At 43.3% G+C, this 12,220-nt stretch overlaps 1 long non-coding RNA gene across 1 annotated transcript in view; it reads right to left on the reverse strand.

The window, feature by feature from the left end:
* Positions 1–10,533: 10,533 nt before the first annotated feature.
* LOC134420221 (uncharacterized) overlaps positions 10,534–12,220 on the reverse strand; it is a 47,745-nt gene continuing 46,058 nt past the window's right edge. Inside the window, exon 3 of the long non-coding RNA XR_010028281.1 lies at positions 10,534–10,601. This is a non-coding gene — a long non-coding RNA (uncharacterized LOC134420221). The remainder of the gene's footprint in view (positions 10,602–12,220) is intronic.

Here is a 12,220-nt window from a genome sequence, read left to right on the forward strand (position 1 = left end):
TTGAAAACCAAGTCCTCTATTACAATGAAAACTGGCAGAATCTGGAAATGTTTCTAGCAATGAGCAGCTGGTGTGATCAGCTGTAAAATTTTCTAGAAGCAGTACTGAAAACGCTATAATTTTTTTTCCTCTGTAAGCAGCATTAGTCTTTGCCTGACTAGCCTCTAGTAAGGCTACATAGGGTGTTGTTGCCACCTAGAGTCAGTTCATCAAAACAGAAGTTCTGCATGTCTTTTTTTCCTCTCTGCTTAAAGCAGAAGGAACCCTCCAAGATGCCCAGATACCTCTCATCACCATTCACTTAGCCCTGTTTTCTTTCCAGTACAAAAAACCTACCACCCAGAAAAACCCCAAATTCAAAATCTAAAAACCATAGAGGTGTGTTTCCAACAAGTTGTCTACCTCTGTGTGGATTCATGGAGAATGCAGGGCAGCCTGTAGCCTTACTTTCATCAAGGTCTGCAGAGAGACCCCTTGCACCTCTCAACGATCTTGTCCTTTGAAGATGGAAGGACAGCTCTGGCCTTTTCATTAACCAGGACTAAACCAAAACCAACTAACTCAGGAGTGACAAGTGCAGGGGATGCTGTGCCAAGGCTAAATGTGGAGCTGCTGGCCTGCTTTGCTGGTGGATATTCAGTAGTTAGGACCTTCATCCCATCCCATCCCATCCCATCCCGTCCCATCCCATCCCATCCCATCCCATCCCATCCCATCCCATCCCATCCCATCCCATCCCATCCCATCCCATCCCATCCCATCCCATCCCATCCCATCCCATCCCATCCCATCCCATCCCATCCCATCCCATCCCATCCCATCCCATCCCATCCCATCCCATCCCTCTCCCCTTCTTTCTCTTCAAATCAAACAGCTCACATGTCATTGGTTTTGGTCACACAGAGATACACAGGGTCAGGAAGGAAATGAAATGTGGAGATGAAAACTGGAATGATGTGGAAAATAAAGACTCATTGAAGGTTCAACAACAGGTTCACATTCACAACTCTTATGTACATAGAGTATCTACTTCTACACTGGATGATTAAACTTTTACTTCTGAATCAAAATCAGTTTATTAGCTTCTTTATTTTATTCAGATTAATTCCCAGACTAGTTGGAAAACACAAATTGAACAGAATTTTGACAAAGATCCCAATATTATTCTCACTGCTCTCTCTTGTGTCCATTTTTAATAATCTTTACTAGAAAAAGAGCTCCAAACATGAGCTTTTGTAACACATAAGTGCTTGACTAGACATTTCACAAAGATAACTCCTTGACTCAAAACTTTAGAAAGGTAAAATATCAGGACAGATAAGTAATGAAGGTGAAGTGGTAGTGGAAAAAGTTAGGAAGTCATGTCAGTAGAAATTCACATTTTCTAAATGTGTGGTAAAAAATATTACAGTTCTGTATTGAGAAACTGTATATAAAAGTAGAAAACCAAGGGCTTATGAAAAATATTGTTTCAATTGATTTCTTCAGGCTGAATATGCTTTTCAGAGCAGATTTAGAATTCTGCCAGCTGAGATCACTTTTTATTGACATTTATCACTCAGAACCATCAAGAATGATTGATAATATAAATATTCTGCTTCCACCACCAGTAAGAAATGTCTCAATCATGGCATATGTAGCTATGTATTGAAACAGGTTTGACATTTTTAAATTCATGTAATTCTGCTTTTTCGCGGAGGGAAGTTGACATTTTCACCAACCACTGTAGACAAATATTCTGTTTTCTCCTGGAAATATGGCCAGGCTTCCTATGACTTGTAATTCCCCATGTCCATTTAAGAAAACCACTCACTGACTACCTAACTGTTGCTCAATCTTTAGTTGAATAGCAATAAAACTCTTCCTGATAAAAAAGGATTTAATTTTCTTCCTCCCTTCATCCCCCCTTAAACTGCCCATTCCCTTTCTGAAAATAAGCAAAGTGGAATTTTTAGTTTAGGATACAGTTTTTGGAATAATCTGTAAGGAGAGATCATCACAAACAAATAACACATCCACTGCTTGTTAGGGTGGCTTTGTCATTTTGAAAGTTTGTGACTCATTGGTTTCTCTTCTGCTTTTGAAATACACAGAGTAAACTGCAATACCCAGACCAATTCAGAGGGTGAGGAGGGAACACAAGGAGCTTTTCAGCAATTCCTCCTGGCCATACACAGCGACAGAGCACAGATTTTATTTCATTGATCTGTTTTTACTACTCTGCTCAGGGCCTGCATGGACCATTACGAAGGGAGGATTTTTTACTGACATAATTGGCACAACTCCCTGAGGCAACCAAGCCTCCCAAGGAAGAAAGAGAGTTCTTGTCCTTGTCATGATCACCCTAATTTTAAAACCAATGGCAATGAGATTAGTTAGATGAGGTGTTTTACAATAAGAGTATGGTGACCCACAGATATGGCAATGCCATTTCAGACTTTAATTGGCAAGAATCTTAAGTCTTGTGAGAAATGTACTTCTTAGGAGGGCAGAACTGTCGGCATGGCTGGTAGTGAAAACCACTCAACTTGTAACTCTGCATTGAAAGCTACCAGACCAATTTATTGGAAGCCTTCGAATTTTCCAAATTATGCCATAGTGTATGTAGAAAACCAGCTGCTATCCTCCAGAGGACACCAAAGCAAAATTTTTCAAAACTTGCATTTCAGTAGTTTGCAAAATTTAAATAAAAATAAGTATAACTTCTTTACAGTTCATTTTTTAAGCCTTCATTACCAAAACTGAGGACTCACAGAGCAGTTTGACTGGTTTGCTGAGGAAGATTGACCTTTGGCTCAGGTGTGCTCTCTAGAATGTATTTAATCTGCCCAATAGGAAACATTCAAGCAGCATCTGTTCTTTCTCAAAAATGCATGAACAAGTAAACCAAAACTCAAATCAATATAAAATGTAGATCTCATTACAGTTTAAATAGTCCTAAGGAGAAATTACTCACAAATGTTTATATCTAAACCTTGAACTTGCCGGAGAAACAAATACTTTCATCAAACAATAAGGGGCTTTTGCTATTGAGAAACTCAACATGAATAAGAGTAGCAACTCTGCACATTCAAGTCTCAAAGAAGGGAAAAAGGGACAGAATGAGAGGGAATTTAATTTATAAAAAGTTGGAGAAGAGAAACGTGATAATTGCAACTTTGAAAGATCTAGAATTTGACTTGCTTGCAAAGCAAAACCCTTAGTCTCTAAAGAATATTTATGTAAGCCCTCCTGCCAAATCCTGACCCTTCTATCACTCCTTCCCAGAGAAGAGCATCAAGGCATGAAGTCTAAGCAATGGCAACTTCCTTCTGAGCTCCTTTACCTTCTCAGGCTGTTAGTGAGGCAAACTTGTGCAGAAATGAAACACAAGCCTCATGATGTTACCCATTTCCCTGATTTTAACATGATTTAAAAATCTGTGTTTTTATAAACTCAAGTGCTTTCTTAATAGGATAATGCTTTGTGTCTGTCTCTGTCAACATTCACACAACCAACTAGCTATTCCTAATAACTTCTGAATCCATTGGGCAATTTCAGCCAACATTAATAGAGGAAGAGTGGTTTCAAAAATATCAAGTTCCTACCGGTTTTGTGGAAATAAGTGGCTAAGGAGGGGAAAAGAATGCATTAATGCTCCCCATGGAAGTGCAGAGGTAGAAGCTCACCCTTTATTAAATGGGTGATTATCTCAGTGAGCAGCAGCCATTAGTTGTGATTCTCAAGGGACTATTTGCCATTTATTAGCTGCTCCTCTTAGCACATGAAGGGATTGCTGTAGTCAGAGGAAAAGCAAATTTCCAGAAGCAGTCCAAAGCTGGCACCAGGTGTAAGGCTGGCATCTTTTTATGCTCTGCAGTTGTCATTTGCTCCGTGGATATTAAGAGAACATGACCATGGTAACAACAAGGAATTTGATTACAGGGAATTAAGCTTAGTTTTGCAACTCATTTGCTGGAGTAGGTTTTTCTCCAGTTCTATAATATGCATAGCAGAGATGATCAAAAGTCTCAGACTTGGCCAATGACATTGTCAGGATCCCAAGGGCACCACCAGCCCTGCTTGTGCTCCAACTGCCCTGGGCTCCCCCAACTCTGACCAGGGGCCAGAACCTCATTGCAACTCCTCCAGGGCTCTACCCCACCATGACCAGGGAGCAGGACCCTGAACTGTCAATCTCTGCCCCAGAAATGTCACAGCAGCACCAGTCTCCAGTCTCCCCACAGCTCTGCCCTGCCTGGCCACAGGCCCATTTCCATCTCCATGGAGATGCTGGATGCCTGGGGCCAGGGCTGGGGCTGCCTGGGGCTGGGGCTGCCTCTCCTCAGGCTACCCTGCTGCTGCCACCCTGGGATTTGTCCCTACCCACCCCTTGTTGCACCCTGATGGCTACTCTGTAAAGCTGCCAGTGCTCTTCTCTGAACCATGCCATGGGATCACTACCCACCTGTACCACTCAGTCTGGTGTTCAGCTCCCTAGAGGAACAGAGACATCACAAGGACAAGCTTACAGGGCTTCTGAAAACCTTCTCCAATGCCTTCTGCAAGCTATGGGGCAACAAAGGAGTTAGTGAAAAGCAGAGAGAAGGTTGTGTAAAGACAAGAAAATTGGATAAATTAGTGTCAAGGCTCTCCTGGTGATCTCTTGGCCACTTTTGGTGCTTGTCTGGTTAGGCTCTGGTGTTTTGGGAGGTTTCTGACCTCAGCTGGTCACCTATTCAACTAAACCTGACAGGGATCAAGAAGAAGATGCCTTGGCCACCACAGTCCACCTCCTAGTAAACTGAATTAGCCACAGACACCTCAGTTATGTCAATATATCAATCTGGTTCCCATGGTGTGGGCACATCACTACTTGTGACAAGTCAGTGACAGGGCAACAACATATGGTAATGGGTGAGCAATTTGGACAGGGAGCTTCTTAAATCACCTCAGCATGAACCCCCAGAGCCTGAGAGTCAGGGCTCCCAGGACACAGGTCACTTTGGTAGCTTCACACATTTGTCACTCCTTCCTCTTCTAAAAGGCCGTCAGGTTGTCTCTGCCCACTCTGCTGTCTAGTTCTATTAGAGGAGTTGCACTTGTCACAGCTCTAGTGAAAACTTTCCATTTTTCATTTCTCCATTTCTCATTGCTCATCCTCCCACGACACATCGTCACCTGTTTCCTCAGCCTCCCCCTCAAGAAACAGTGGTTCCCCTTTCCATTCCTTCTGTGCATCAGCAGGGTTGCAAAAGTTTTGCTGATGACAGCTTGTGAGCAGAGCCCTAGCCTCAAGGAATGAGGGAGTCTGTAGGAGCTGAGTGTCTGGGAGAGTGTCCTACTGTTTTGAAGCAAGTGGTTCCCAGAGACTTTATGGGAACTCTCATGAGTGTGCTCCCTTGTTTGGATGTCCTTGTCCCTCCCCTCCAGGCAAGCTAGGCTCCATTCTAGGCTACCTCCCACGGAGCTGCTGTTCCAGTGGCAGCTACACACATGGTGCTTCACAGTCTTTGTTGGGTGTTGCTGCTCTCCATTTTGCTGGGTCTTGTTTTCTTCCATGAGTGTGGAGCTCTCAGGCAGTAGGTCTTTTCTTTGAAAGCTAAAACAGAATGAAGGAGCAACTGTCAGTACACAGAAGAAATGTAACCAAAAGGAATGAACATATTAATGGAATTCAACCACAGCAGTGTTTATAGTATAAGGTCCCTTGTTTCCAAGTCACCATTTCTAACTCCTTTGGAATGCCTCTGCCCAGGGCAGTTGAATGAAAGTATTTGTAAGAATGTTCTTTAAAAAAATGAAGATCCAAAATGTACCAGAGGACAAAGCAATGTAGCAGTATACTCCAGCATCCCTCTCTGGATGTCAGTGACAAGGAATAAGAGAGAAACCAAAGACTCACCACGGGATCAGAGCAAGTCCAGACCATTGGTGCTGGGTGACATAAAAGGAGATCTGCCAGAGGAGGAGTTTTGCCTGTCCCCTTTGTTTAGGCATTTGAATGGCTCCTCCCTCAGGGATCTGTGCCTGGAGCTGGGTACAGAGCCCATCAGACCCCTTCTAATGTGAATCAGCAGAGGCTGTTTACAGAATAAGTGGTCAAGGAGTTCTCAGTTTGCTCCACTGACCATGTGAATCATTTCTGTGCATAGGCAAGGCAATGTGCATCCAGTGCAATTAGCCCAACATCCCAGACCTTTAGGCCATGACACCTGAACTACAAGATGTCAGGGTAACACACAGATGCACGGACAATCTCTTTGGGATCATCACTCAACAGACCAATCTCCAAGCTGATCCCAAGCTGCTGAGGTGGGGAAAGGCTCTGTGAGTGCCAGTCTCATCAGGGAGGGACAGAAATGATCTCATATCCTGAGGCCACATTCACTTTTGCAGTGAGTTTTGAGGAAGATATAGCAGTAGATGACCCATGATGCTCTGTCAGGCATACATCCATGTGGTTTTGTGATACCAAAAAGAACTCCATGGTGATTAGACTGCTGGATGTCATACGTGCTTGCTGGATGATGTGGAAAATTGGGGCAGGCTTTTGGAGGAGGTTTGAGAAAATCCCCAGACACAGTGTATGGAGCAAAGGCCTCAAGAAGGAAGGAGACAGTTTTGGGAGCAAAATGGGTGCAGTCAGATGGTAATTTGGAGGCCAGGAGTTCCACAGTAGCTTCATCTGAAATGCCTCCAATACCATGAGCAGAGCTGAACTGGCAGAAACAGAGACAAGCTGTCAATGCCTGGCTACAAACCAGCTGAACACAAAGGATTTGAACTTGTTAGAAAAAGGGAAAACTTTCATTATGCATGAGTCAGATTCAGGTAAACTAAAATAAAACCAGTGGTGACACTTAAAATATATTAGGAGATTTTTTTTTTAGAGTGAAGGAAGGGAGAAGCTGGCAAGTGCTAAAACATGATTCAGGATGGCACATATTCAGAGCAAGTAGTCAGGAAAACCTTATCCTCTGCTGAATAACTTGGTGAAACTTTAAAAGGGAAAACAAAGAATAACCAAACAAGAAGAATCTCATAGTATAGCAAAAGAAAAAGAAAATATGCATTTTTTATGAAAGCTAGAGGTCTAACAAACAAGATTACTTTAAACAGAAACTTAATGAGAAGAAGACAATTGATCAGATGCTTTAGAATTGGGGTACAAGGCATAAAAATACAGACAGAGGAGGCAGAAGCAGTAGAGAAGTGGTAACATATATTAGAGAAACCTTTGTGCCAAATCAAAGTAACATGCTAATTTTGTTTACAAGCAGCTCAAAACCTAAATAGCCTGACATTTCTGGCCTAAGTCAGAAATATGCCATATCATATTAACATTAAATCAAATGTCTGTATCTATTACATGCTGAGGGAGATTGGAGTTGCTGACAAAGCAAGAAATTAAACAATAGCAGCAGGTATCAATTTCCTACTTGTATATTGGATAAATGTCACACAGGGGATTGATGCTGCATAAAATGAAAATATTGTTTCTGCATGAAAGGGCATACAAAATAAGGAACTTTTATATTAGCCCAGAGCAACATGCAGAACCTGGTTCAAAATGCCCCTGCTTAACATACTTAGGGAACAAAACAAAACAAAAAAAAAAGCCCAGACTACAATAGAATTATGTAAGAACAAGGAACTTTGTTAGAAATAAGCTAAAATGGATGCCTAAAGGCTAAAAAGTTTGCCCGGTGGCTATTTAAACAGAGTGTGTAGGAATACATTTTTTCTCTCCTCCGTGTATGGACAAAGACTTTGGAAAAGAAAAGCTGACACAGTTAACAGCAGGATAAAGGAATTTATTAGAAGCAGAAGACTTTCTTCACAAAATAGAAGTTGTGTCCAAAAACAGAAAATAGAAAGGATCATAAACTCTGGCAAGTTAAACGAAAACCACAAGGTCATCCATATAGAAACCCAGCAACAATTTCTGAAGATATGAGGGTCCATCAGTAAGTAGTCTGAAAGAAATTAAGGTACCATGGGACAACAGAAGAAGCCTTCATATTAAATAAACTATTAAAAAAGGATGGTAAATGGCCATCGTCCACATTTGAGGGAGGTCTCTAGAGATGCTTGAGGGGGCTTTGTTCTTGGGCTCCTGCTGTTTAACCTATTTATAAATGAACTGGAAAAGAGGGCATATGGTGAGAAGACAATTTGGTGAAGGCACAAAGTTACCACACATAGTAGGGGCGAGTCGCCTTAACTCATTTCAGGCTAGACGAGAATTCTTTTGAGGTGTCAGCCCATGTCTGCACTCATCTCATGCTCTTCGAAAGGCCCGGAGAAAGCCCAATGACCATGAGAGACATCAAAGGAGGGAAGAAAGGCAGATCCATATCAAAAGGTCAGGAATGTACAGATAGGGAACCAGAGGAGGAGCCGGCGGACAGTTGTCACTGATGCTGTGCTGGCAGACTTCAGAGGAAAAGGGAGTGAATACAGGCACCATGGTCACCAGCACTCTTCATGAGGCTTCCTCTTTCTTCTGCTGGCGATGGTGGGGGAAGTTGATCAGGAAATCCCATGACTCAGTGGGACCACGGATGGGGAAGGTATAAAAAAAACCCAAACAAGAAGTCTGGAAGACGCCAGGAGAGGGGCACAGTTGGTGTGTGTACATGGCTGGGTCCCTGGATGGCACACAATGGTCAGGGCATCCTGTGAGGCTTGCTGTCAGCACAGGCTGCTCCCAGGAGTAGCTCCTGACTTGCATTTCCTGTAGGACATGGAATCAACTAGGAGTACAAGGTGATCTACTGGGATCCCTAAGTTCTTCCAGGGTAAGAGGTCCCATAGAATGTGTCTAGGGAAGTTGTACAGGCAAGAGAATAGAGAGAGGAGCTCCAGGAGGAGTACACATTTCCACAGCATGATTTGGGGGCAGACACGCTGAACTTTAGACCTCTAGTAAAACAATGCCCAGCTCGGTGTAGCAAGGAGATGCAGGATCCAAGAAGGACCTCTACAATGTAGGGACTATATGGAAACTACTGTTGCAAAACTGAGTAGAAATGTCAGGAACAATTATCTGCTCTTTACCTTCTGGAGAAGCAGCAGGGATGACCCCACATGAAGGGCAAGCAATGTAGAGTACATTGAAATTTGCAGATTTTTCTCCAAGATGTCCCCAGGGCTGGTGAGACAAGCACCATCTACCAAACTGATGAAACTGATGAAAAAATAGGATCCAGGGATCTCTGTTAAAAAAGAGATTTCAATGTGTATCTCCAGTGGATACTGAAGTTTGAATACAGCACCTTGGGCTGCTTGGCTACCTGACAGCTCACTGCCTGCTGCTGCAAACAGCAAAGATGCTGGGCTAGGTGCAGCTTCAGTACAGCCTTATCCTGATTCTTACAGTCTTGTGTATAGACTTGTGATAATCTCTTGCTCCCTTCTTGCCTAAAGGCAACTCCTAAACTCCCAGGTCAACACTATCTAAAGAGGTTTCTGATTTTGGATGCCTCCATTTTGGATCTGTTCTTTCGGTCGCACTTCAATTTCCACTTGAGTATGCTTAATTCCTACTTTGACAAACAGGGCTGGCACATCTCAAATGGCTCACTCCAAAGTCCAGGCATTTCAGAGGACTGCCTGTTTGTGTATAATTAATTGGGTGTTATTTATTGAGCTGGCAGCAGCAGACAGTCTGTAGTACAAAGCTCTGTGCTCCCCACCAGGTCACAGCTCCAGTGTTTTGGTTTCTCAGTATTGCTGGATCATTACTGTTTAAATAGCAAAGGCGGTCCCTGACCCAACATCTGCCATAAAGGGGCAGAGAAGAGAACTTGTCCTTAAACTTTCCTGACTCCAGTTTGTGAGTAATCTACATACCTCTCATTAGCAGCAGCCTAGGAAGTCTCAGTTGCTTTTACTTGCTGGTGTGGGCAGCATCAAGATCAGGGCATGACAGGAAAATAAACACTGTGGCTGCAGCTCTGCTGGGCCCCTAAAAGTACAGGACTGCTCTGCTTTTGTGGCTGTGGATTCTTCTGTCACTCTCCTTAGCTGACATTGCAATGTTACACACAGTATATTATTTTAAAAAACAGTTGTCTGCTAAAACGTATAGCAAAAGGCTTCCAGTTTTGCTAGCTGAATTGAAGCAGACAATTTTTATTGCTGCACAGGAGATTAATAATAATAATAAATAAACAACCCCCTTCACCAGAGACTTTACAACAGACATGAAGCACGTGGATGGACCTTATTCACAGCAGGAGCTTAAATGAGGTGGGAAAAATGATATTTGATAATCATATCCCAAATACAGAAAAATCTGTGCCTTGAGAAAAATGTTAAATGCTGTTTTGACACCTTTGTCTTAACCTTTAAGCCTTCATTGTGGAGAGCTCTGTATTCCTTGTAGAGACCTAAGGTTCTGGTTTCTTAAATGCTGTGCTTCCTGATAAAGCACCCTGGAGAAAACACATGAAATAAGCATTCTTGTATATTTTGCAGCCTGGAGTGAGAATATTTTGCACACACTGGAGTGAGAAATCAGGAAAACTACACTACACTAGGGATGAGGGATGTAGTACCTACCTGGTTTGAGGAAACAGGATATGATTCCAAGCATTTCCAAGGCTCTGTCAACACTGAAAAAAATATACAGTCTTGACTTTTTAACCTTATCCTATGAATCCATCCCACATCCTTGTGCTTCTAGCCTCATTTCCCACAGAGAATGAAATTTCTGTGATCATGCCATCTGGCTGTCTATCAGCCAGTATGTTCTGAACCTGCTTTCTATCAAACTGACAGAGGGATCAAGGCTCAAAGAGAATTAAGTGCCTATGAAATTCACGAAAATCAGCAGCTGGGTCAAAGATGAGGATCCAAATGAGCGCCCTTGCTAAGGGAAAGGTGGGCAGGAGGCAGCAGTTTTACACACTGCTTGCTAATGTCAGTCATCACGTGTGCAGCTCTGCACTCAGCAGATGCTGCTCCTTCCTCAGTGAGATCAAGGGCTCAGGGCTGCTGTGGTGAGTGCTGCAGGTCAGGGGAGGAGAGCAAAAGGCAACAGGACACACTGCACAAAGGCAGGTCTCACTAGGCCCACAGAACAACACATTTAATGATAAACTTCCATTTATTCACGTAACTGCACAGCTCCTGCAGTTGCTGAGGGCCCTCAAAGATGTGGATGTGTTTCTCATGGAGAAGGCTGACAGACAATCACTCCCTCTTCACTCCCACCCCCAGACCCGTGCCACAGAGCTCCCATTGCTTCCACTGCTCAGTGAAACTCAAAGCAGGTTCTAGGGCTCTGGAGACAATAGATTTGATCTTTGAAACCATAGAAAGGATATTAAAAGTTAGGATGGAAAGTACAGCCCAGTTCAAAGTTTCCCTAAAGAAAAAAATCCCTGCCAGGGAAAATTTAGAAACCAAATTATTTCTCCTTCCCTAGCAAAGGGAGTTTCAGCTTTTGTTTTTCACATCTTGCTCCCCTGCTTCACGCAGCGTGCCCTGGAACAGCAGCTGAGCTTGCAAATACTTCTGGAGGAAAAGGGCTGTTTTGCTTGAAGTTATGCCTGTCCTGGAGGGAAAACCCATGTGTTTTTAAGTCCAGTATTTTAACTAACTGAGGAAGAATGTTGCTCAACATCACCTTGGCAAGTGTGTGTGTGGCATGTACATTTCCCAGTGCTGCAGCCTGGCCCTTTAGGATTACCTTCATTGCACTTCTGTGTGGGCAAACTTGTGACCCCAGGCTCAGGCTTGCCACAGCCACCCTGGCTGCTGCTGGCCAGGCCACCAGGGGAAGGGCTGGCCCACAGCAGGGGCAGGAGCTTGCTGTGGTTTGCTCATGGGGTTTCCTCATGATGAAAAGGGAGACAGAGAAAGGTTGTGCCTCTTGATGGGTTTCTGAAGGGTAAACACGTAGCTCTGCAGGACTCACAGAAAGAGGCCCTTGGGTGAAAGCTGAGTGCCCTTCTTGGAGATGGGCTTGATGTGTGACTGACTTGTGGGGGCAGAAAAGTCATCATTTTAGTGAAGAACAGATGTGAAATATATTAACTGGAGCCCTCTTCTCTCTAAGATTTCCTTCAGCAGCCCCCTCCCCTTCTATCTTCTCAAGGACTCTATTATTTCACACAGGAAAAAGTGATTTTCTCTCACTCTCAAGAGATCCACTGGGTTTTATATTTCACTTGTACTTTCTCAGTAATTGATTGAGGTCCTGGTCCTTGAAACCAGAAAACTTAAAGAG

Source organism: Melospiza melodia, chromosome 1 (assembly GCF_035770615.1).
Source record: "Melospiza melodia melodia isolate bMelMel2 chromosome 1, bMelMel2.pri, whole genome shotgun sequence".
Taxonomy (NCBI): domain Eukaryota; kingdom Metazoa; phylum Chordata; class Aves; order Passeriformes; family Passerellidae; genus Melospiza; species Melospiza melodia.